This window comes from Numida meleagris, chromosome 1, assembly GCF_002078875.1.
Source record: "Numida meleagris isolate 19003 breed g44 Domestic line chromosome 1, NumMel1.0, whole genome shotgun sequence".
Classification (NCBI taxonomy): domain Eukaryota; kingdom Metazoa; phylum Chordata; class Aves; order Galliformes; family Numididae; genus Numida; species Numida meleagris.
The window spans coordinates 44158242-44184302 of NC_034409.1; the positions used below are offsets into that span (position 1 = coordinate 44158242).

The window sequence follows — 26061 nt, forward strand, 5'->3', positions numbered from 1 at the left end:
GAAGAGGATCACAAGTGCTCAGTTCAGTTTGGATGTTGCTCAAAGTGATGGAAAGAGTCTGTGAAACCTTCTGCTGCTGGGCAAATCTCTTTTCTTCATGCAGCTGCAGCATTTAGGTAATCAAAACATGACACCATGCATTTCTTTTTTCAATTAAACATAAATAAAGGTAAATAAACTTTCCCTGAAACACTTTTCACCACAGAGCATAGCATGTCATATTCAGAACTACTGCCCCCTGGTTTTCAAAGGTATTCAGGTACACGAACGTTTCCTACAAAGACTTGGGTCTGAAAAGGATATGGCCTATAGGGCAGGCAAGAAAAGGACTCTGCCCACGGCCAAGGGCAGATGACACTGTACAACTGCCTTGTCTAGCAACATGCCGGACCAAGTCCTCAGCACATGCAGGTCCCAAAGGTGTCAGCAAATCCAGCTCCCATTGAAAGATTTAACCCTTTGCAGTATCAGCCCTGAGTTTTTCTTGGGCAGTGATCAAGTGGCCTTATTCTACTGGAGGTTTCCCCAGGTAAGTAACCTGGGGTTTCTTACTGGGTTGTTTTTGTTTTTGCAGGCTCTCACTTGTCAAGTGCAGCAGGAAGGTGTCTTGGTTGGAGGAGAGTAGAGGAGGGAAGGAATAACATGCATTTCTATGCTTCTCTGAGCCTGGAGCTGCTGGTGCAGGAAGTAGAGCAGCCTTGTTTCTGTTCTCATTGAAACCACTCATTAATATTCCCCAGGGGACAACTACTCAGCTGGGAGCTTTATGAAGCAGTACCATCTCCCAAGGGTCAATCCCTCGAGGTAGGTGAGGGGAATAAGAAAATGGAGGTAATGTTCTGGCTCTGTTTGCCAGGGTATTTCTCTGTGCTGGCTGTTCTTGCCTGTTCCTGGAAACATAAAGGGGCCTGGAAGGGTTGTGGGCCTGTCTGTACATGCTTTTTTCATCTTTCCTTTAAAGTTTATCCAAAGTTAGGAAGAAGAATAATCTGAGAATTGATTTTTGCTTATGTTGAGCTCTGCAGTATGTGTCACATTCAAGCTTCAAAGAAACTCCTTATTCACTCCGAAAGGATTGTGCTATTTTTCATACTCTCCTTTGCAGTTCAACTGCACCCAGTGGATCATACTTCCATGCACACAAATCAGATGCTCAGCTGAGTACTGGCAGCTTTTCTGACTTCTGTGCTGCTGTGAATATCTTTCTTTTCTTCTGCTGATATGGCATATATTCTGAACAGAGCACTTTTCCCCACCAAAATAAAGAAAAAAAGTATTTTGCTTTCTCAATTTCTCTTTCTCACTCTTTTTTCTTTTCAAATTTCAGTTTTTGTGGATGACTATCAATTAGGCCCTTCCAAAATTTTTCCAGTGATAAAGCTCCAAGTGATGTGATTACTCTTTTTAGACAGTAGTAATAGGGTAATAAATGAGAACCATAAGGGTTTTGTTGATCTGTGGTTCACATTTCTTGAAGCAGAACTAGACACATACAGCTGATGACTAAATTCTATGAAATGAATTACAGTCTTTACATGTTTATATTATTGTGAACCTTTCAGAAAACATATTTAAAGTTCAAGTCAAGTCTGGAAGAGCAGAAAACTAGGGAATTTAGTAAAATTTTGTCCCTGATCTGAAGAGGTAATTCTTGAGCAGGAATGGAATGTAGTGGAGAGGTGATTATCCAATGTTTTGTGTTTATCATAGTACTCATCTGCTGCTGCAATATTGTCAGCAAGCACAGGATCCATTTTGCATGCTGCCTTACAATTGTCAGCAAGGAGCAAAGCAAACCTCAGCTAGGACGCACTGTCAGTATGTGTTCCAGCTGAGGAACAATATAATTCTCCTATCTGCAGGAATTTATACCTGAGCTTATGAACTCTAGTGTATCAGCTGCCTGGGATGATAAATTCCTGCTCTGGTGGATTTCTTGTCTGCAGTCAGGCTCAGTAGCAATATAGCAAGGCAGCAGTCCTCATGGGTAGCCCAGACCTGCTATTGCACAAAGTTATCTCTTATTAGGCTTATAGCCAGGAGCTGTTGAAACAAGAATGGCTTATATTTGTTTCCTCCGAGTGCTGATATGAACAATACTCGACTCATGAGACTATTTGAATAAAGTAATTAGGAAGGGTGTGAGCGTGCCTTACTGAGTTGTGTTTCACAACTCAGATGTGTTCTCAGGGCTGTTTGTCTCTTGCTCTGCCCCGGTGGGCAGCCAAGCTGCACACAATGCATCGATCTCAGGAGCAAGCTGGTGGCTGTGGCCATAGCTGTTCTTGTTCTTGTGCCCTTGTTCTCCACACACCATTTGTCTGTCTTACCTATTCAGACTGTAAACAATTTTCAGACAGGAACTGTATCTACCAACATGCCACCTGCCATGCTGCACTAGGTCAAGGTCCTCACCAACTCTGTACATGCCCCCAGACCAGAAGCAGTAAAGTCACATCAGCACAGTTTGCCCATGAAAGATGTTATCAAGGCTAATGAGGCCAACAGCATATTGACAAAGCTATATTGTCTCCAGGTTCCTCGTGTTGTGTTGTTCCACGTGGCTACAGCCTATTTAGTTGAACAACATTTAGAATAGAAAGACCTTGATATTTACTTGGCCTTCTATACTGTACTATGGTATAAATGAAGGAAATTATCATATGGTGTTCAAATTATTTATGGTAGAGATAAAGAATAAGCTGAACAGCAATAAGTGTTCAGCAGTGCTCTGGATGCCAAGTGTGACACCTCCATGGCTTTCATACATAACTGTAAACTATAATAAATTGAAAAGCTGGAGAAAAAAAGAGAGTGAGAGAGAGTGGACAACAGAGACAGAGAGAAAAACTCAATATTCTCCCCACTGATAATATATGTGCGATTGTAAGTAGGTGCAAAAGTCCAGGTATCTTTGATGGTGTAGAAAGGGACCAAATTTTCAAAAGCTACCTTTTCTTTGTTTGTTTTGTTAGACTTGCAGAAAGGCAGAGACAAACGATTCAAAAGCAAGAACTTCTTTTTATAACACTACTTTTTTTTGGATATCTAGAAGGTAAAGAACTCAACAGGAAAATTTTCCATCTCAATACAGCTGTTTCATGACCTGCCAACTGCATGAAAGTAGATTTAAACTAGTTCCAGGTTATGGCTTATAAAATAAGGCCAGGATAGCTGTTGAACCCCTGTCTTACTGAGGTAATAGAAAAATAACTTGATTTATATTGAGCCCCTTTGACTTTGTTTATATATGAACTTGTGGCAGAAACTTCCAGAAAGGGGCATTCCTACTCTACTTTCTGTAACCTACACATTTTTATTTTTGGTAATCTCTTCTGTAAACAGAACATCCTGCAGAGACCTACAGTAGTGAGTCCAATGCACACAGAACATCAAAATGCATCACATTTGAAAACAGTTACTGATGTATCATTAAGATTAAGACAGTCAGGACTACAGTCTGTAACATTATATAAAGCAGTGCTTTACAAACACATGACATGAAGAATTTCTTGCTCAGTTAACATTATCGTTGAGGGAATTTATGGTTGGGTTTCTTAGCACTTTATGATGGACTTTAATAACCTTGCCTTTGGAAATCCACCCCCTTCCTTTGTATGTAGAAGAAACAGATGTGTAACTGTGCCATGGGGACACCTTCATGCAGGGTATTCTGCTCAGTCACGATGTAAGGGACCTCGAAGGCAGCAGGGCTTTGGGCTAGGCCCAGCTGAGGGCAGCAGCCCAGCATGCAGACCCATGGCCAGTGAGGCTGCTCAGACCTGGCTGTACCTGGCTATCAACCTATTTAGGGCTTAGTCCAACTACTTGGGAAACTCAAAGTGTGAGTCAGGGTGTAGCTCTGTCTGGTACAGCAGAAATATGTGAGATTTGGCCCCTGTAGAATGTAGTTTCCAGTCTAATGCACTTCAGTGATTTCTGTGTTTGTCTTGCAGCTTGTCCTGCAATGACAGGGAATGTTTCATGATGTGGGAACCTACTGTCTTGTAACTAAAGTTCACAAAAAAAATGTTGCTTTGATAGGGATGTCATTCAGTTTAGGCAGCATCCAAGTTTTAAACTCGCAGTCTGCGTATTCACTCATACATTGCAGGAATTTGTCCCAGGTTATTTAGATGACTTTGTTTATTTTCTTCTGCATAATTGGTTTAATGCAATTGTAAAAAGAGTGCAGTTTAGTCTCTGTGGAATGTCCTGTATCTCCAGCATGACTTAGTCATTCCCAGCTCCTCCTTATCCCTTGACTTTCTTCTATTGGAGAGAAATGGCAGTGCAGCAGTTGCTGAGAGAGCATCCCCATAGCCATAATGCTGCTACATGAAGACAAGCGACAAGGTAGCTTTTAAAAATCTCCTGACAGTGCTGAAACAGAAAGTTTTCTCTAAAAACTTGTCCAACCTTATTAGTTAAAAGAATCTACTCAACAGAAATCTTGCATCATACTCTATTAACTGCATCACAGTTACAAAAGATTTCCACTTGCAGAGTTAGGATCAATTTTGGGCCTACATGACAAGCCACATTTTAATGACATCTTCCTCCAGTTATGGCTCAAGCTTGTATGTGGGCTCTAGGTCGGAAGAATAAACTCTGGGAACGTTTGAGACTTTTTTAGATGCTGGTGAGGTAGAGTCAGCCCTTGTGAATGAAAAACAGTTCTAGGGACAGCCTTTGGACATTGCTTTCAGGAAGATTGATTCTGATCGTCTTATCAGCCAAGGTATATGACCAGGGAGATTGCTGGGAGCAGTCGGGCCGTTTCCACCACTGTGACACAGAAACAAATGGCAGATTATCTGCTGGGTACAAAAGGTCAGTAGTCTTGCTGTGATCTCAGGATACCTGGGGGACAAATTACTTGCTGTTAACAGGTACAAGCCACCCAGAAAATAAGAAAATAAAACAAAATAGCAATTGATTTTAACAGAGTGACTCTGGATTTACACTGTTACAGAATTTGGTTCATTGTGTGTAGATATATCTATGAATAACCCTCTTAACCTGTTGGAAAGTTAATGATGGAAAATGTTCCCTATAAAAGTGTATGTATTACAGCTGTGTAAATATATTAAAAAACCTCAAACTGTCAGCAAGCTTTCTGGCAGATGTATGAATGTTTCAACAAGGTCTCTGTACTTCATATAGCTTCATTTTTATTTTTTACATAGATGCTTGCACATACACGCACACACATACATATATAGACTTAATAGTGTTTAAATAGTACAAGACTCTTAGGAGAGCTAATTTTGATCAGTTGGCTCCCCTAAACGAACAGGATCCCATTACAGAACACATACTCTGGGATGTACCTCATATGAAACACATTTTATAAGCTTTACCTGGTTGCCAGCTATAAAATTTAGCAGGCAATCTGTGTAATAACCCTGAGAAATAAGAAACAGGGGGCCTCTTTCTCTCCACGTCTTCCAGGGGAGAACAAGAGATGCCCTAATGATGACACTGGAATCTCCCCAGAAATTCCTTAGCAAGAGTATCTGAGCTTCTTATGTTACAGTTGTCGTAAGTTGTTTTTATTATAGGGTAGAGGCAAATTTTTAAGGAGCAAGGAAGAAATAGGGAGTAAGGAGTAAATTCTACTACCCCTTGGATTTTCTTCTAGAGAACTGTAAATGACAAACTCAGGGCTACATCTAGACATACAATCTGTCCTTCATTTTTATAACTCTCTTTAATCAATAAAGTGACTCCTGACCCAAACTTGTACATCCATTATTTCAGTGGAAAAAGAGGGGGGCGAGGGAGGATTTGACACATAATTCTGTTTTTTTTAAAAGCTAATAAACTGGTTAAATCTCTATAACTGAATAGTTGTAGTGAATAGTTAGTGTTTTTGGCAGGACTGTTAAGACATATTTACAGCATGAAATTGGAAAATAAGCTTGTTATAAATAAACTATTCCCAGTGACAGATTAAGAAAATATTGGATATGTACAAAATGACAGCATTAAACAATGAAAGTATTTCCTGAGGAGCTGAGCCTTAGCAAAAGCCACAGACAAAATATTTTTAGTGGCATTCCAACACTCTGTGCTTCAGAGCCATTTATAACAGAGTTCATTATGAGATATTCCTTTCTGCTACAGGCCGCAGCTGGATACACCAAAAAATAACCCTAAGAAAAAAAAATTAAAGAAATATTTACCTATGAGAAAGAGTCACTGTACCTGACTTTATTTCATATGGCTAATTTCTGCTCTTCAGTCCACCTCATGGGTTCAAGAGAGGAATTTGCCCTTGTTATATTCTCAAGCCCCCTCCTCTATCAAGGACTGCTATAAATCCTTGGCCATTTCTGTCTGCAGGAGCATAGAGATTCCAGCAAAAGGCTTCGACCTGTATGTTCTGGGTGTAGTTAACCTCTCTCCTACCACTCTCCCTCAGGAGAGTAGCTGTGAGCCCTGCAAGTGCACATGCACAATGGGTCTTGGCTTCAGCTTTTGTGCTGGACAGGAAACTCAGCTTCCAAGTGAGTCTTTCTGCTCAGGTATATTTTCTGTTCTGTTTAGAACACCTCAGGCAAGCCACTAAACAAGTATATGTAGTGTGGCTCTTCAGGCCTACGATGGACTGGGGAACTGGAAGGTGAAGGGAAGGGAGCAGAAGTGTAAAAACATAGAGCCTTTGAGAGCAGCAGCTTGAATGCCTTCAGGGTGCAGAAGCAGAGTGCTCGGAGGCACTTTGTGACACTGTCCGTGATGCTGGCCTTCGTGGTCTGGCCAGCCGTGTTCATGTGCAGTGACATCAGCAAGGGAGCTCCTCTGGGAGCATGTCCACGTTAACTAGTTCTGTGGTGGCCTCCCTTGCCCCTCGATTCATCACTCAGACCAGAGCTCACCCCAAGACTTCTGCCTGAACATACAGTTTTGCCTCCTAAAGGACTATGTCATCTCCCCTGGGTTGTTTACCTTGTTTCTCCCTGTCAGATGCTGAAGGGAAAAGCATGATGGGCTGTCCCACTTTGTTCAGGGAACAGCTCTATGGATAGGTCTACATTCAGTTTACCTTCTTTTCTTCTTCTTTCCTGTGGTGGTGTAGATAGGGCATATATGGGAGAATCATAGAATCACAGAATCATTTGAGTTGTAGGGGACCTTCGAAAAGCCATCTGGTCCATCTCCCCTGCAATGAACAGAGACACCTACAGCTCGATCAGATTGCTCAGAGCTGGGTCCAGCCTGACCTTGTGTGTTTCCAGGGATGGGGCATCCATCACCTCTCTGGCAACCTGTTCCAGTGCTTCACCACATTTAGCACAAACTACTGCCAGGCTTGTGCAGCTGCCTTGTTTGTTGTGCTCTCCCAGGGAGCAAACATGCAGGTACAGCTGCCAACAGGCTATCCTAGCTGTGTGTGATGCATAAATAAATACACTCTTCATATGTTTACCTTTCTTTTGTAGAATATGAGTTCTTGGGTCTCTGACCGAATGCAGCCTAGCACACAGCAAGTGCCACTTTTTCCTCTGCCCTTTGTATGCCCCTGGTGTGCTGACTAAACATAGCTGGTGCCAGTGGTAATACAGATACACACAAACCCATACCACTGTATGACAACAGCCCCATCCTAGAACCATGCAAATATATGACAAGCGATATCTATCTAATAAGAAATCCAGATATTCTATTTTTTTTCCTTTTTCCTTCATTTCTTTCTCAAATGGATATTGTCCATGATATGAAGAATGTTTAATATATTGTACTTCTCCCACATAATTTCATGGAGATAGACTGAAGACTATGTGTTGAATCTCATTCCAGATATTTAATAATGAAATGAAAGCTAGTTGTTATAATCAGGGTGATTCAGCTTTTTTTTTCTTTTTTTTTTTTTTTTTTAAGAAAAATTTTGGATCCTTTCTGGAAAACACAGAAGTGGCTATGGTGTGTCTTGGCTCTTGGGAGGTACAAGAATATTCTTACCACCAGCTTGTCCTTTCAAGAGAAAGAATAAAAGTAATGCTGCATTGGATCTTGTACAAGCATTCAATTGACCAGTTAACCTGTAGTTCTCCCACTGTTTTGAATGATGTATGTTTCATGGTAGGAAATGATTTTTAGAGTCCACATTCTGTTATTCAAGACAAAGTCCATTAAAACTGTGATGGGATTTTTGGCATTTCTTCTGATGTGATTTTTTTTTCCTAGCTACATTGCCTTGTGCAATCAAAAGCTACACCATGAACAAAATTGTTGCATTGGCAAGAATTTCTTTAAGGGATTGTTCTAGCAACTCAAAAATTTAACCAGGAATCATGTGATTCCTTATAGAAGTACATTAAATATATATATATATGTTTTAAAATTGATCTCAGGGGGACACCTAACTTACTCTAGACCAGTATATTTCCTAGTTGTTGCATATTTTTTCTATGAATCATATCACATTTTGGTATTAACAATTTGATAGCAAATGAGGCATTGTTTAGATTAGATAGGAAAGGACAAATTCTATTTGTACATAGTGTAAATCTAGAATATTTGCTCTGGAGTTTATTCCCTGGTACAAAATCTCAGACTTAGAAATCTCAGAATAGAAAGCAAGACTATCTGTCAACTTAAATGAGGTTAACTGGATCCACTGAGGGACATAAACCAGAGTAACAAAAGAAGACTAAAGGTTGAGTCCATAAGTCATGTAGAAGTAAAAATGATAATCAATAGAAAAATTACTGCATTAAGGAATATTTGGAATCCTGTATGTTTACATGAATCTGTATTTACTGTGGGTAAATATGATCATAAGAAAAAAATTTCTACTGTGAAGGTGGCTGAATTGGAAAAGGTTGTCCAGAGAAGCTGTGGGGTCTCCATTCTGGAAGATATTCGGAACTTGACTGGTCACAGCCCTGAGCAACCTGCTGCACGTAGCCCTGCTTAGGACTGGACTGGATGATCTCCAGTTATCCCTACCAATCTCAGCCACACTGTGATTCAGCAGTTGTGTAATTTCAGGGTCCAAATAAAAGCTTAAGAAAACATAAAATACACCTCAGAATTTGTGATTTAAAACCTCCAGCTTTCTCTAGGAACAAATAAAAGCAAGGTTTTAAAAAATTTTTGGAAATATAAAATGCAGCTATAACACAACACAGAGAAATTGTTGAAAGTGGTCAATAAAAAGATACAATGCCAAAAGAAATAAGTACTGGAGGATGGGACCGCACTTAGAAAGTACCAATCCTTTTAAGTTGGAAGCATAGTCAATAACCGTATACCAAAATGGATAGTCACCACCAGTATTATATTGTCCTTTGGAAATTTGCTGGTACAAAAGTAGTTATGGTGACTGTCATGTTCAGAATAACTAGCTAATAGGCAATTATAGTCAAATTCTCTCATTTTTCCCTGTAATTAGGGTAATTACATCCCCAACATGCCTATATCCCAAGCTGTGAGCATGATAGGAAAAGTAATTTGTTTTCATGAAAAGCTTATTAAGCTGCATCATCTGTATTAATCTTTCCCTATTAAAAATTTTGTTATTTCCAATAACTGACGCCCAGTGTATTGTGCTTTTTGTATTACAAAATCCATCTGTATTTTCCCTCAGGGTAAAAGGTCTGAAGCAGTTGCTAATGGAGAAATGTCTAACAGTATAAATCACTTGAATTTCTCATCAGTTTGATTCTAAGCAACAGCTGCTTTAATCTACTTTACTGCATGTTATGTTTGTGAAACAATGCAAATTGGGTGTGTTTTACTGGTTCTCCTGTTTATCTGGTGAGTTTTAATTCAACATTGTGCTTCATTTTGATGTCTTTTCTTTTTTTCTTTTTAATACATAACAATTGATTCTTATCCTTTGAGTTCTCTGAACGTTCTCTACATTCTGAAGTATAATAAGAGATTGACCTCATTTGGAGTAGAAGATACTTTCTTCCCATGGATACACACATATACAACCAAATTCTTTACTATTGTATTTCTTGCACAATCCAGTTAAGGACACAGTGTGATACGTGTCGCAAATGACTTGCCCTTGTGCACAGGTAGTTACAGCACAAACCTGCATGGAACTTCCCAGAAAATATTTACTGTAACAGAATAGTTATTTTTGCACAAACATCCTTTACATCATTCATCCACACAGAAAGAATAAACAGCACCCCCAAAAGTTTGTTTTTTCTGTTTCTTTCTTTCCTTCCTTCCTTCCTTCCTTCCTTCCTTCCTTCCTTCCTTACTTCCTTTTTCTTTCTTTCTCTGTTTCTCTCTTTTTTCATGTTCACTTTATTATTTTATATTCAGAAACCTAATATAAAAAAATACATAGTTTGACTTTACTCTTTGTACCCTTTATTCTTCTACAATGTTTTTTTATTTTCCTACTCTTCCCTCAGTCTCTTAAATAGTTTATATTTCAGCTGAGCTTAAGATAGATGAGGGTAACTATAAAATAATAGTTTTTAACTTTCTGATTCACTTTCCCATTTCCTGTGGGTGTTCATAAGTTCATATGTCTTTGCTTCTCAAATGATTTTGGGCATTTGTTTCTTTGAAGAGTAGAGAATTCCAGCTCTTAAAGCAAGCGTATACATTAACATCTTGACAAAAGTTGTCCAATACTGTAGTGATGTAATACTGTAGTTGGTACTACTACATGCATCAAAAGTTCTCGACCTTGTTTATAGTGTTTTGAAACACCTAAAAGCAATGCAGTTACTAATATTTGTTCAGGGGAGCTCTGACAGAAGCTCTGGTAGGTCTTGCTGAAGAAGTTAAATGAGTACTTCTTTCAACAAGATATGGCTGTTATTGCAGAGCTGACAGAATACAGAATTTTACTGCACTTCAGCTGTTCCATTTTACAGTCCTGTACATGAGCTTGACTTAGCAATAGAAGTTGTTTCACAGTAAGATGCCAGATTATGAAGTGGAGCAGCTGAGGTGCAGCAGGTTTTGCTGTATCTGGAACAGGAGCAAGAATTCCTGGCAAAGGGTTAGTAACAAACAGCTGGGATGGGGGGAGAAGAGTCAGCAAAGTCTTAGACACCACAGCTGTTCACTTTGTGAATGTGAGCCAGAGTCATGAGAAAAGCCTATAGTCAAAAATAGTTGAATAGTTCATAAGCCACCTGTAGCCTGAAGTACATTTCACAGGAATATATGTTGGACAGCTGTAAATGATGACTAAAACTATACATATCTGCTCTTGGATCATTTGCACAAAGAAGGCTATATCTGTAGTATAAAATATTCTTTGGGATGCCGGAGGCTTTGTGCCTGGAAGGTAAAACATTTTGAACGGAGATGATTTACTGGGTGTGCCCTTGTAGCCAGTAGGTCCATGCTACTTTGCAAAATGTAATTCATTTGAAGCTCTTCTCCAAGTGCCACTGCGGCACCTGCCCCATGCAGCACAGGCATAGCTTTTTAGCAAATATCTCAGCAGAAAGTCTGAAGCTATTGAGGAAAAAATGCTATAACACCAGCCAAAAATAACTATCAGTGTCAGGATACTCTTTCAGCTTTTTTAACCCTGCTCTTCTGCTCATTTTCTGACTCTCCTCTACAGAGAGGCACTCTCATCTATTTATTTATTGATTGACATTCATATCTATAAAACATGTGCCCACTGCCCAAGCATCTGGGTGGATTTACATTCACAAAAAGCCTAATAAATAATTCATAGTATATTACCAACAACTGTTAGAGAAAAGAGAATCTCCAAGCTAATTAGTATCTGTGAGCACAAAAGCCCTCTAGTAACTTCAGGTCTAAACAATTTATCTGCTACATCTGCCGAGATAACAAGCACAATGGATTTTCTTAGGAAGAAACACAGGTAAACAGATATGCTTTCCACTGTTCCCCTAAGGCTAGCAGGAATAGCAGTGCAGCTTGGAAACAAGTTCTAGAGCTGAGAGTTCTTCACAGCAAATATTTTTCAGTCCATTGCTGAAACAGGAACTGACAACAGAAATGCTCCAGATGAACTCATTGGCTTACAAGATAAAGGAAAAAAAAAAAAAAAGCAGTCACAGCTTATTTAGAGCTTTGTAGCTTACGCCAATGTATTCAGCATTATCACTCCTCAAACAAAACTTTATAGCATACTTTCATAAAAAATGCACTCAGAAATAAGAGTAAAATGTCCATGTAGTTCATTTATGAAGCAATAAAACTAAATTAGTCATGGAGCAATAGAATAAGGTAAAATCAAATCAGATTTGCTTATTTGAACACTTTACAACCCAGAAAATAAAAGACAATAATTTGGAAAAAAGTTTTATGTCTCAACAATAAAACCTTTAAGCAGTCAGATACATTATCTTACATATAATGTGAGGGTAAGCAAGTTGAAAGCTGTTTGGAAACCTGTAGAACTCATTGACTTATACAGTAAGGATTTGCAAGATGAGTAAAATTTATAGACGTCTGCTGACGTAGATTGGATGTTTGTGACCTTGTGGCACATGTCCTCAAGGGTTTCAGCTCAAGAAGCTGACTCAGGTCAGAGATATGAAGTGCTGCTCAGTGGACTGCATTCCACAAGTTCTGGGGTTCCCTAAGTAGTTCAAGTACATTGGGTGTAATACTGTCAGGGCAGCTGCTTTTCTCACTGGCCTCTTTAGGAAATGAAGCCCTTCTTTGCCCAATAATGACACTTTTCCAAACTCACTTGACTCTGGGCACTTTTTCCCACATAGATGATTTTTTGTCTAATGGGAAATAATGACATTTTTTGGTAGGATTGAGTTGAACAACTTTACTGCCACTCCAGAAATAGTAGAGGGTGATGGACCTCTTGTCCTTAGGACTAAATTAAGGGAATTGTATTGGAGAAAAATTTTCAAAAAGGACTGAGAGGAGTTTAGAAAGATTGTTGATTCTTGGGAAGATGTATGAAGAATTGCTAAGCATTTGTAGAGAACACAACAGAAGTCAACAAGAGGAAAAATAAACTACTTCTACACAAGTCTGAGCAGTCAAAATGTGCAGCTAATCAGAACTCAGATAAAATTCAAACTCATGAAGAAATTTTTACTTGTTCTAAATTTCATTCAATAAAATCTCAGTACTCCTGCTGCCCAATGGCCTGTAAGTTCCAGAATATGAGGAGAATCTGATAATCCTCCTTCCTGTTAAGATAAACCTCCTTGTTCCCTCTACCATGGAAGAGCAAATTCCGTTATTTGCCTTCTCACATATCTACAAACCCTGCAGGCTGATTTTAGTACAGATGAGGCCAAGATATGGTGAGACTACAGAGATGGTTTGGGTGGTGAAAATCAGTTCTACTTTCTTTCTAACTCTTTCACTCTCTGGTAGGTTTTCATCTGAGCCAGCAATTGTCTTTTGAACAATACTGAATAGCTTGGAGTTATCTATGCATTATATTCAGTGTAGGATCATTGCTTAAAAATGTCAGAGTGAGTTACTCTGAGCATGGTCAGAGCACTCTTTGTTTCCAGTACTGTGCCTTCACAAAAAGTGCAATGTGACATGAGGTTATTTATTATTAGGTCTGGTTCCTATAGAAATAAAGGTCACTGTTCTGAGATCACACCTTAAGAAGCAAAGACTTATACCCCAAAGTTTCTGTTGACCTGTGATTTCCTGATTATCAGACTGACAGTATCAGAACTCTAGTGCAGAGATTCATATTTTCTTTGCTTCTTTTTACAGCCTAGTTATCATTCTTACTCAAACTATAACAGCAGGTAATTGGAGACGTGTTCCCTAGAGATGTGAATAGCACTGGTGTCCCTTTTTTCTTTCCACTGGAGTTCAACAGGTTCAACCACCATCTGCCCTACCTGCAAATTTGGCAGGGAAGAAGCACAAGTGAAGTCGAGAGGAGACTCTCAATGAGTTTCCTCCTGCTGGGTTGCTCCTTCAGTCTTTCAGCCTAAGGAAGGACCTGCTGTGAGCCCCTCTGGACAGCACTGCAGAACCTGTAGACCTGCCCGGTCCAGATGAGCATCCAGGAGAGCACAGGTTCCAGGCCCCCAGGAGGTCTCAGTGACCCCCTCATGTTTGTCAGCATGCTCACAAAGCAGCCACACTGCTGGGACTTCACAGAGGAGACTCCCCTGTTTTGTGAACACAGCTCTGGTCTCTAGCCTAGTAATTTCTGTATTGGTGAATAAGAAAGGATTTGCTGACTGAAGGCGCACAATTTTAAAGAACATTCACTCGATCTCTCTTCTTTTTATTTCTTTTTGTGCAGATTGTAACTCTGCAGACAGCCTATAAGGGGTTACATAGCAGATTTCTGCTAACACTGAAATAATCACCAAATATTTGTTGTGCAGTGTGGTTTTCACCCTCCATAAAACTTCCTGTACTTTCTGTTGCAGAATCAGCCACAGACATCCACTAGAATCAGTGACTTTTCAAATCTTGTCCCAGGGTTTCCCCTAAAGACAGATAAATCAAGCTACTAAAACTATTACAGTCAGAAAAGTTACCTTTATGTCAGTAAATTGACATGCACTATGTGTCTTCCAGTAACATGCTTGTACAAAGCACCGAATGTGTGCTACAGTGTGTTATGCATCAACAACCCTTCAGCCAAACAGAATATTACTGTATTTGGGAGTGTCAAGCCATCTACATTTTTAGAATGACACGTACAAGTTTAAAATATGATTAAGATCTTTGCTTTTTGTAAAGTCACCCTCCCTATTGACCTTCCTGGCCCCCTAAAACAACCAGCCCCACCCTTGTAAAATACATAGATAGTTATTGCCAGCCTTCTGGGATAAAATCAGATCTGGTATAGACCTGTGTCTTTCTTGAATTTGCTGAACTCAGTCATTTTTTTCACTAAAGACTAACTTCATCCTATATATGGTTCGGTATAGTGCCAGAAAGTGAGAGGATGGTCTCCCTCTCAAAAGAAACGAAGAGGCAAGTCTTTATGTCCATTTGTCTTGTTTTAAACCATGTGTCTAAGTTATTTTGGCAGAGTGTCACTCTCAAAGTGCCTCTCTTTATTGAGGAGAGAAGGGTCACAGAAAAGATAAAGTCACCTGCTCTTTGACCAGTGAGATCATTACTAGCTCTAATAAATGTGATTCCCTAGCTTACACACTCAGAATGTCCCAAATGTTATTTCTAGTATTGCATCTCTATTTTATTGGGCCAGATTTAATAGATTTGTAAGTTAGTGCAAAGATATTAGTCATGAAAAGTTACTGGCAACTGTAAGTCAGCAGCTGCCACAAACAATCTGTTTTTTTTGCAGTATTTTGTTAGGTTAACAAGAAATTAATTGGGGCAGAGGCAAGAAGCGTATACTTCTGCTTCAGAAAAAGAGTAGAGGCAGTTCCACTGCAGACATCGTATCATTGCTAGAGTAACGTATATGAAAAATGAAACCTTGGGTTCACAAAACTTAACAAAACCTCCCTTGATCTTTCCTAGGCCACGTTTAAGATTGTAAGTTGTAAGTCACATCATTTTTTTTCAGGTCGTAGAATGATAGAATATCCCAAGTTGGAAGGGACCCACAAGGATCATTGAGGTCTACAAGGAGGCTTCAAGTGACTTCTGTGTAAGCATCATGGTTCATGAATTCTTCCACCTCCATAAACATGGAGAAATACATTCATGTGAATGCAGTGCATTGAATACATCAAGTACGTCACAGAGAAAGCAGATCACACTTCAACTCATTTACTAGGGAGTTAACAAAATATTGCAGCAGAGGATTTATTACAACACAGAGTGTTTTGATGACAGGACAAGAGGAAATGGCCTCAAGTTGCACCAGGGGAGGTTTAGGTTGGATATCAGGAAAAACTTCTTTACAGATAGGGTTGTTAAATACTGGAACAGGCTCCTCAGGGAGGTGGTGGAGTCACCATCCCTGAATGTGTTTAAAAACCGTTTGGATGTGGTGCTCAGGAACATGATTTAGCGGTGGGTTGTTAGAGTAGTATGGTTAGGCTGTGGTTGGACTTGATGATCTTGAAGGTCTTTTCCAACCTGAGCAACTCTATGATTCTATGATTCTGTGATTCTATAAGTGAAAATGGGTAAGGACCTGATCCTGAAAATCATGGAGTACCCAAAAGGCCATGTGGAAATGATGGAATCAGTGGAAACATGAAATGCTTTGCAAAAGCTACACTTTAAGTGTTTCAGTCCCCCATGTTGCCCATGGGACTAAATACATACAGCAGTTACTGTCACTTCCACTGGCCCTAAATTATCACCCTTTGGCTTCTAAGACTAAATAGAAAGGTGAAGTTTTGTGCAAACATTAAATTTTCAGCTGGACAGGATTTTTTCTTTCTTCAGACGCATTCTGATATATCTGACAGTATTTATCACTGTAATAGCATGTCAGTAAAGAAAGAGGAGGTGTAGTATTTTAGACCTTGGTATTTCTTTAGTCAGCTCCTCTGCTATGGGAAGTTTGGTCAAATGTTAAATACTATGAGCAATTGAAGTGACAATAAGGAAAAACTGAGAAAATCTTTTTGGCTCCAGAACCAAGTGTATGACATCTTTCTTTTGTGACAAGTCTGATTCAAAGCTTGTAAACTGCCTACACATTTGTAAAATTAGGTAACAAGTTAGAAAGAAAGAGACTCACGAATGTTTCACGCTTGTGTCCTATGTCTGCAACATTTTTTTTCTTGGTGTAGATTTTCAGAGCTGGCAGAACACAATGTAAGCACCTGAGCAAACTGCTACAAGCCAATGCTGGGAAAATCTGAATACAGATGGAATGAAAAGTAACAGATCTAGTGTACCACAGCAAGGAGTGCAACACAGCTACTTCTGTGTTACAGATATTGGGTTGTTGGGTGAAGGGTAAGTGAGAGTGTGGCTGCCACCTCGCTTACATTTTGCGGAATCTTTCTTCCACACAGTAATGTTTTTTTTTTTTTTTTTGTCTGCACTGAGTGAGTATTGTTCTATCTTGTCTGTTGTTATTGCTGTGATTGAAACTACATACAAAATTTCAACTAGATCTCCTGAGACTGTATTTCTGTAATATTACACATGGTGTATTGCTCAAAACATGAACTAAACTAAGACAAATTCTTAGAACAAGACAACATGTCCACTTATAGCTCTTCACTTGTAAAGTTACAGAATTATCATACCCATACTGCACATACAATTTATTATTTTAAAGATTGTCTTACCCTATGTTAACAGTAATGTCCAAACTAACAGTATCTTTCCTGAACAAAAAGTAAGGTCTACTGGTGGGATCTCAAGTACTTCTCTACTGCTAACAACTGTTTAAATGAGGACACTGTGCACAGTTGTGGTGATTAGAGCTTCTACAGTAGCAATTAACCACTTAGCTTGTTTTATCACTGTTGGAATCAGTAAATGAGTGAGTTTGTTTCCACTTGGACAACAACAATAGATCAGAAATGTTGAGAAAGCTTCCGATTCTTTCATTCAGTGTGACTCATATAGAAAACTTAAAAAAAAAATAAATCTTAAAACCATTTAGGTATCCATGGCAAGAAACAAAATTTCAGTTCTGTTTTCATGTGATTTGCTGCATGAAGACAAGAGGCATCATTTTTAAGACTGCCTCAGACACTTAGGAGTTATAGAACCTATTTTTAAAGGGAGCTGGCACATGCTTATTCCTTGCTGTGGCATCCTGTGCAGGGACACCCTGCGTCTGGGATTTGGGACCTAAGCCAGTGTCCTCATGTAGCTATGTGCAGTTCTGTGAAGATGTAGCGATCTGTGCAGAGCTAATCCAGGGATCGCAATGGAGTTTGCCTGACAATATAAATATGTTGTCAACAACTTGCATGCCTAAATATCATTGAAAATCAGTGGGATTCTCATTTCTATTTCCAGTTAGAATTTAGGTTCCTGTAGAATATAGATGCTTCTATTCCTTCATCCCTTCCTGGGAAAGCCTGACAATGTCTTCAGGACAAGCTTTTTAGTACCATTTCATCAGTCTGAATGCTGTATGCCCAAGGCTAGTAGCAGTTATTCTGTGATATGTGATAAAAGTTTTCCATGGTTATATTTACGTTCCAGATAGAATTAAATCTAGCCAGGGACATAAAGGGGGAACAAGAAGAAATTCTACAGGCATATCAGTGATAAAAGGAAGGCCAGGGGAGATGTGGGTCCTCTCCAGAAGGAAAAGGGAGAGCTGGTCACGAGGGATACAGAGAAAGCTGAGTGTTCAGATGACTCCTCTACCTCAGTCTTTGCCAGCAAGGGCTCTAGCCAGACTGCCCAAGTTGTGGAAAGCAAAGGTAAAAGCTGGGAGAAGGAATACGTGCCCTCTGTAAATGAAAATCAGGTTTGAGACCATCTAAAGAACCTGAAGGTGCACAAGTCCATGGGACCCGATGAGATCTATCCATGGGTTCTGAAGGAACTGGTGGATGAAGTTGCCAAGCCACTATCCATCATATTTGAAATATCATGGCAGCCTGATGAAGTTCCCACTGACTGGAAAAGGGAAAACATAGCCCCCATTTTCAAGAATACAAAAATAGTCCCCAGGGAACTACAGGCCAGTCAATCTCACCTCTGTGCCTGGCAAAATCATGGAGCAGATCCTCCCAAAGGCCCTACTAAGGCACATGGAAAAAAAGATGAGGTTAATGGTGGTAACCAACATGGCTTCGCCAAGGGCAACCCATGTCTGACAAACTTGGTGGCCTTTTATGATGGAGTTACAGCATCAGCTGATACAGAAAGAGCAACTGACATCATCTACCTGGGCTTGTGCAGAATATTAGACACTGTCCTATGCTACATTCTAGTCAGCAAATTGGAGAAAAATGGATTGGATGGATGGACCACTCGCTGCGTAAGGAATTGGCTAGATGGTCGCACTCAGAGAGTTGCGATCAACAGCTCAATGTCCCTGTGGAAAGTGGTGATAAGTAGCATTCCTGAAGGATCAGTGCTGGGACCAGTGCTATGTAACATCTTTGTAGGTGACATGGACAGTGGGATCAAGTGCACCATCGGTGAGTTTGCAGAAGACACCAAACTGAGTGGTGCAGTTGACGCACTAGAGGGAAGGGATGCAATCCAGAGGGACATGGACAGGCTTGAGAGCTGGGCTCTTGTCAACCTCAAGAAGTTCAACAGTGCCCAGTACAAGGTATTGCACGGGGGTCAGGGCAAGCTCAAGCACAGATGCAGAGGCTGGGTGGAGAATGGCTTGAGAACAGCCCTGAGGAGAAGGATTTGGAGGTGTAGGTTGATGAAAGTCTCAACATGAACCAGCAACGTGCACTTGCAGCCCAGAAGGCCAACTGTATCCTGGGTTGCATCAAGAGAAGTGCGCCCAGCAGGTCAAGGGAGGTGAATCTGGCCCTTTACTCTGCTCTTGTGTGACCCCACCTGGAGTACTGTGTCCAGTTCTGGGGCCCCCAATACAAGAAAGATATCGATCTGTTGGAGCAGGTCCTGAAGAGAGCCACAAAGATAATCAGAGGGCTGGAGCACCTCCTCTACAGGGACAGGCTGAGAAGAGAAGGCTCTGTGGGGACCTTATAGCAGCCTTGCAGTACCTGAAGGAGGCCTACAGGAAAACTGAGGAGAGACTTTTTATAAGGACATGTAGTGACAGGACAAGGGTAAATGGTTTAAAGTGGAAGAGGGTAGATTTAGACTAGATATTAAGATGAAATTCTTTACTTTGAGAGTGGTGAGACACTGGAACAGGTTGCCCAGTGAGGTTGTGAATGGCACCTCCCCGGAAGCATTCAAGGCCAGGCTGGATGGGGCTTTGAGCAACCTGGTCTAGCGGGAGGTGTCTCTGCCTATAGCAGGGAGGTTGGAACTAAATGATCTTAAAGGTCCCTTCCGACCCAAACCATTCTATGATTCTATGATTTCTGTTTATTTTCATTTATGTTCCCATTTTTGTTCAGTCCCCTTGCATATGTATTTTTATTTTCTTTTGTCTTGCCCTTCATTATCTAACTCTGTAGTGCCTTACTTTGGGGACTGATACACCTTTTAACAAAATGCATTACATTTTGGAGACCTGCTCCTTGATGCAGAAGATGGAATTTCTCTGTTTCACAAGCACTGGAGGCTACATGTTAGATGGTGACTACATTCCCTTAGTAGTCAATGGAGACACATAGGCAGTTTTAGACTTTGGCCCTTCCCAAAGCAGACATCTGGAGTAGGCCTGAAGAATGCATTTGCCTTCTGCTCTCTATTGTCAGTCAAGGATGTAAAGGCTCATTTTCCTTAGCTCACGTGTGGGTGTGTAGCCTTCGATGTCATGACTTCTGTTGATTAAAGCTTATTCTCTACAGTATTTTTTTTCTTTTGATTAGTCACTGGATTTAAAATGTTTCCAATGAGGACAACAGTTGTGACGATAAGCCAATGGAGAGTCAGAATGCCTATGATCTGGACTAGATACTTATTGAGTCTTACAGTTAAAGATCAGGCTTTAAATAGCAGCTTTGGTGCCTATTTCTGAGCAGTTCCTATTAAAAAGATCTGCATTTCAGGCACAGTTAATATTGCTGTTACATGTGAGGTAACCATATTTTTATTTGTCTTATCATAAAAATAAATTTCTGGTAAGTCTAAGACCCATCAACTGTTCTTGCATTCGTCAGTGTCTTGCCTGCACACAGGAGCAGGAGTGGAGTGTCAGGATGGTGTGACCTGCATGTGTCTACACAGAGGTTTTGAACCATCCACTTATTCCTTTGGGTTTGCTGTGGCCACATTGCCTGTGTGGCTCCACTCAGGTAGAAGGCTGAATTTTAGCAGTACTGAACTTTGTCACTGGGGGGAATCTTGGTTCTTTTGGGGTAGTGGACAAAAATAGCACCCTCAGTGATGGTTAACAATGAGACCTGTCAGTCTTAATAATATCAATTTAAACTCAGTTTTTTTTTCCAGATGTGTAAGCTATGAATGACACAAAAGATTCACATTTAGCTGGTGTCTGACAACCACGGCATATGGAGTCAGAGTGCAGCCACTGTTTTGTAGCACTGCAACTTTATTACAAAGCTGCTTAATAGTACTCAGGGAACCTGGGAAAAAAAAATCACACAGGTTGTTAAAATCAGTGTTCAGCCTTGCACGGGCATGTGGCTATGAATTAAAGAAAACATCAGAAATCTGTGAATCATTTCCCAAGCTCCAGCATTTTTTATAAAAGTATTCCAAGAAGAGCTGTAGAGAGTTAAAAAAAATTGCCAGTATATTTCCAGCACTCTAATGCATTCTGAGACATGAGAACAACCAATGGTATAATCTTCTGTGGGAGGGGTTGCTGTGGAGTACTGATGAAGATCAAATAAGATGAGAGAAATCTCCTTCATGTGTGAGCTACAGAATAGGTAGAACTTGGAAAGTTTTGTTTTGTTTTGCTGAGTTGGGGGATTAAATATCTATTAAAAAAATCTTGAATCTTGCCCCTTAAAAAAAAACAGCAACACAACAAGAAAAATGAAAATGATTGGCATTACAGAGGGGTGAGATACACAGGTTTCCTTGCTTTGCCTTGTCTTTTGCCTTGCCTTTTTTTTTTCTTTCTTTCTTTTTCTCTTTCTTTTTCTCTTTCTTTTTCTCTTTCTTGTTCTCTTTCTTGTTCTCTTTCTTTTTCTCTTTCTTTTTCTCTTTCTTTTTCTCTTTCTTTTTCTCTTTTTCTCTTTCTTTTCCTTTTTCTTTTTTCTTTTCCTTTTCCTTTTCCCTTTCCCTTTCCCTTTTCTTTTTCTTCTTCTCCTTCTTTTTCTTTTCCTTTCTTTCCTTCTTTTTCTTCTCCTCTTTTTTCTTCTTTTTCCTTTTCTCTTTCTTCTTCTTTTTCCTTTTGTCTTCTTTTTCTTCCTTTTCTCTTTCTTCTTCTTTTTTCCTCTTGTCTTCTTCTTCTTCCTTTTCTTTTTTTTTCCTTCTTTTTCTTCTTCTTCTTCTTCTTCTTTTTTTTTTTTTCAGTACTGGACAGCACAGTGAATAATTAAAGCTTGTTTCATGACATTTAAGTAGTCTGAAGTTTTTGTAGTGTAATTCTTTCCTTGAACAGAAATCTTTCTCATGTTATACCAAGAATGATTTCCAGTTTCTTTAAGAGCAGCCTGGCAAAAAAAGTTATCCACTCGCTGCTAATTTTGATAGGCAAAGCCAACTTTGTATTGTGGCATAATCATAGCATAATAACACAAATGAAATAAGTTTAAAATCATGTCTTATGTATCCTCTCGTGTGAAGTCACATGACAGCATGTATGTGAGGGACAGTTGCTGAAAAGGCCAAAGACTTTTGTTAAATAGGAAAGACTGAATAAAAGCTTCACTCTGAAGAATGTGTTAAAAAACTAAGCTCTGTGTTTGAGACTGTAACTGATGCACTTATCTGAAACCTGGGCATGGGGAAGGAGGGGCAGCTCATGATTCCTCTGAGGTTGCAGAAAATTTCAATGTAGGTAAATTCAAGGGCTTAAAATAATTAGAGAGTAAACAAACCTCTCCCCTTCCCCACACACAAAAAACCAACCCAAGCAATCTACTGCAAAATATGAAAAAAAACCCTAACAGCGAGTTTTTACATGTACCTTCTCAATTAGGTAGCCATCAATGTATTTGGGTATTACATATACCAAAGCCTAGAGCACACTGGTGATTCGGGCTTAAACTGACAGTAACAAAAAAGTGACAGATGCTTTGTTTGCCTGCTGAGGAGTATGTATGAAGAACTGTATGTAGATCTCTGGGCCATTTAATATAGTTATGTGTTATAAACAAAATGCTATTCTAGTTAAATACTAATCTCCATTTGCTAGAATACAGGAGAAAACATGCTTCATGTTGAAGGCACGTTTTACTGTAGCATATCAGGAAACCAAAAGTGTTTTCTTCATGAGAAAGACTCCCTGTCAGGTGTTTAGAAGCTCAAACCACCCTCTGCAGGTCTCTGACTCAGTTTTCTTCCATGAGATGAAGACAAACTGAAAAACTACAGACCTCATTCTAATTCAGGTTGCTCCTAAAACACTGGAAGCAAGATTAAAAGAAAGGGTTTTCCCATTGCATTGCTATTAAAGTTTGGGTAGAAGAGGATATAAAAATAGTAGAGTATATATTAAGAATTTTCTGGGAGTCTAAGATATAGCCTTTATAATGCTACTCTATTACTCCAGTGGAAGAAGGCACCTTCTACTGACTCATTAAACACAAGGAAAACCATGGTGTGTAGCTTTCAGGCTAGTCACATGATACTATCCAGGGGGACTACATGGTTATTCTCAAGAAGGTTCCTTTTTTTCTGCAAGGAGCTCTTGACTACAAAAGGAAAGATAAAGACATGATTGTTGAAAGAACACCTGACACTTCAAAAAAAAAAAAAACACCCAAAAAACAAAATCAAAACCTTGCAGAATGGGAGACAGACAGTGAGAGGAGAAGCTTCACTATGCCCACATGAACTTGAATGGGTGCTACTTAACTGTCTTTTACTAGTTAAAGTATTTTACTAAATCCTCCACAAGCTTTACACTGGCAAGTTGAAGAGCAAGGCCTTGTTGATAATCACATGGGCTCCTACTGGGTGATAATACTTTGTGACACACTTTGCAACTATACTCTTCCCTTAACCTTGAAGATTGGTTCTCACAATGATGAGCAACCTAAAAGCAAGACTAATTCAATTACAGAATGAAAACTAGATTGATGCTCTGTTTGGAGATTTCTAGCTTGTTCTCTCCTTCCTCCACTTCCAGCAAGGTAAGGTAAAGTGCAAGTACAGAAGACCATCTCCCTGCTGACCTCTGCCTCCTGCAGGCAGTTTGCAGGTGGCAGCATTTGTTTCCTCACTTCTCATCTCTCCTTGTCTTTCAGCCATGGGAAACTCTCGGCACATGGTATTTCTTCTCCCCACTCTTCTTGGATCCAAAATGCAAGCAACTCTGACGTGAGAGGCCACAGGAGGTGGGACATCAGCCATCTAAGAAACAAATGTTTATTCTCAATGGCCTTATATGTTCCCTCTGTTATCAGCTGAGAGGTACACGCATTTCCAAAGGATGATTCGTATCATTAAAAATTAAATTTGTAGAATAGATGGGCTGAACCCTCCAGAGGGACAATTTTCTCTGCGCTGTCTGTTCAAGTAACCTAGATGACAATCTCAGACTAGATGCTTAAATTTTACAGGGCTGCAGTGAGATGACGTGAATTCTATCAAAACAAATTCTGCCCACAGTATCTAGAAGAGTACTTTAAACAACAAATATGACTGAGATTTTCAAGTCACTTGAAGGACTTAAACCCTTATGTCTTTTGGAATAAAATGGGCTTTGGTTGTGGAGATCCATAAGGAAATGTTGGAACTACCAATTTACCTAATGGAACCTGGCAAAAATCATCACCCAGTGACCTGACAGTTACGGGATTTTTTTTCCCCTTGTGGATGAGTCATTTACATGAGTAGTCCAAGAACTATAACCGTGTGTTTCTTAATCAAGCATGATCTCCGAGAGTGACTGTAATCCTTTCAATTTCTTTTGAGGAACAATTTCAGCGATTTCCATTTTCTTTAACACAGTTAAAGAAAAAGATTAATGAGTTAATTGTTTAAATAGTTTGAAAATGTAAAGGCTGCCTCTAAGCCAGGCCCCATTTAATGAAGATAGGCTGCAGTGTATGTTAAAGAATTAGATTCGTTGTGTGACCCTGATGAGATCACCAATTCACTTGTCCACTTCTTCAGTCTAGCCATTATTTTCCATGGAACAAACTCTGCCATTTATACTCAAAATTTAATCAGGACAGAAGTCACAATAATGGCACTGAGAGCTACTTCTGGCACAGCCCTGCATAACCTGAAGCTATTTAGCCCTCCTTGCAGTAGCATGTTTCATTTTGTTTGACGTGATGATAAAAATCAGCAAAAGGCAGCACTGTAAACCTGAGGAAAGCCAACCCACATCCCAGTCTACCCACTCTTAGAAGTGTGATAAGGAAGCTTCACACATTACCTTTACCACTTTCTTTTAAGAAGGATAGCATCTTGAGAGAGTTTATTTGAAAGAAATATTAGACATTGTCTCCGAGCTTTTACACCCCCTGCCCATTTCTCATCAGGTGACATTGTCCTCCTTCTTTCACAAAGCCTCACCCTGTTTTATCTCCACTCCTCTCACATATTCCTTTCATCGCTGCATCATGCTTGACCTCTTGTCATTTTGATGGTCATCTTGGTTCCATTAACTGAACTTTGATGATGTCACAATAGAGAAAGCATCGCTGTACTGGTGTACTGCTCTGCACCAGTTTCCATAAATATACACTTTCCTCTTTCCTCCATTCAGTGCTCAATGCTCTGGGCTGTTATTGCTTTACTTGCTTCCAACATGTAGTCCAGCAGGAAGTGGGAAAGGCAGTGAGCTTTCAGCTCAGAGTGACCACTTGATGGTATAGAAGGAAAGCTCAGTCTCATAATGTGGGAGCTGTTTAGTTCCCTTTGTCAGAACCAGAAGTGCTGAGAAATGCAGAACAGATGCCACTGCTCTCCAGCTCACTGCAACCTACAGTTTGCACTGATAAAGGGCTCTGTGCTTGGACATGAGTACTCATGATAAGGGAAGTGATTCAGTGCACAAATGTCCTGTTATCAAGAAAGTACAACATGTAAAGTAAGTGCCTGCTCCTGGACAAAGACAGTGAGGTGATCTAAAAAAAAAGTGCCTATGTTGCAATTAAAACCACAGAAGATAACATGAGTGCTATGAATTTCTTTGGCTGTCAGCTATAAAACAGACACTATCTTCTGCTTTATTTTACTTTTATCTGTTTTGAACATACTAAGAACAAACTCCAAGAGAATGATTTTTGGATAGATGGGTCGAAATGAACACACAATGAAGGGTGACCTTTCAAAAGAGAGATTACCTATAAATAGCGATGGTTATCCCTGACAGCCTTCTGACATAAGCCTGCCAGGAGTGTGAAAAGGAGACTCCTTCCACCAGATCCTCCAACACGATTTCAGACTGGCACACGACACATTTTGGCCATGAATAGCTGTAGAGAATTTGCAAGGGATCAAGCAAAAAGCCCCAGCAGCTGGCTGCCTAGTGATATT

The 26061-nt window shown here is 39.8% G+C and overlaps 1 long non-coding RNA gene across 1 annotated transcript; it reads left to right on the forward strand.

Annotated features, from left to right (window-relative positions):
* Window positions 530–16798, forward strand: LOC110397803. The gene is made up of 3 exons (XR_002438122.1): window positions 530–804; window positions 15461–15544; window positions 16644–16798. It is a non-coding gene; the product is annotated as an uncharacterized LOC110397803 (long non-coding RNA).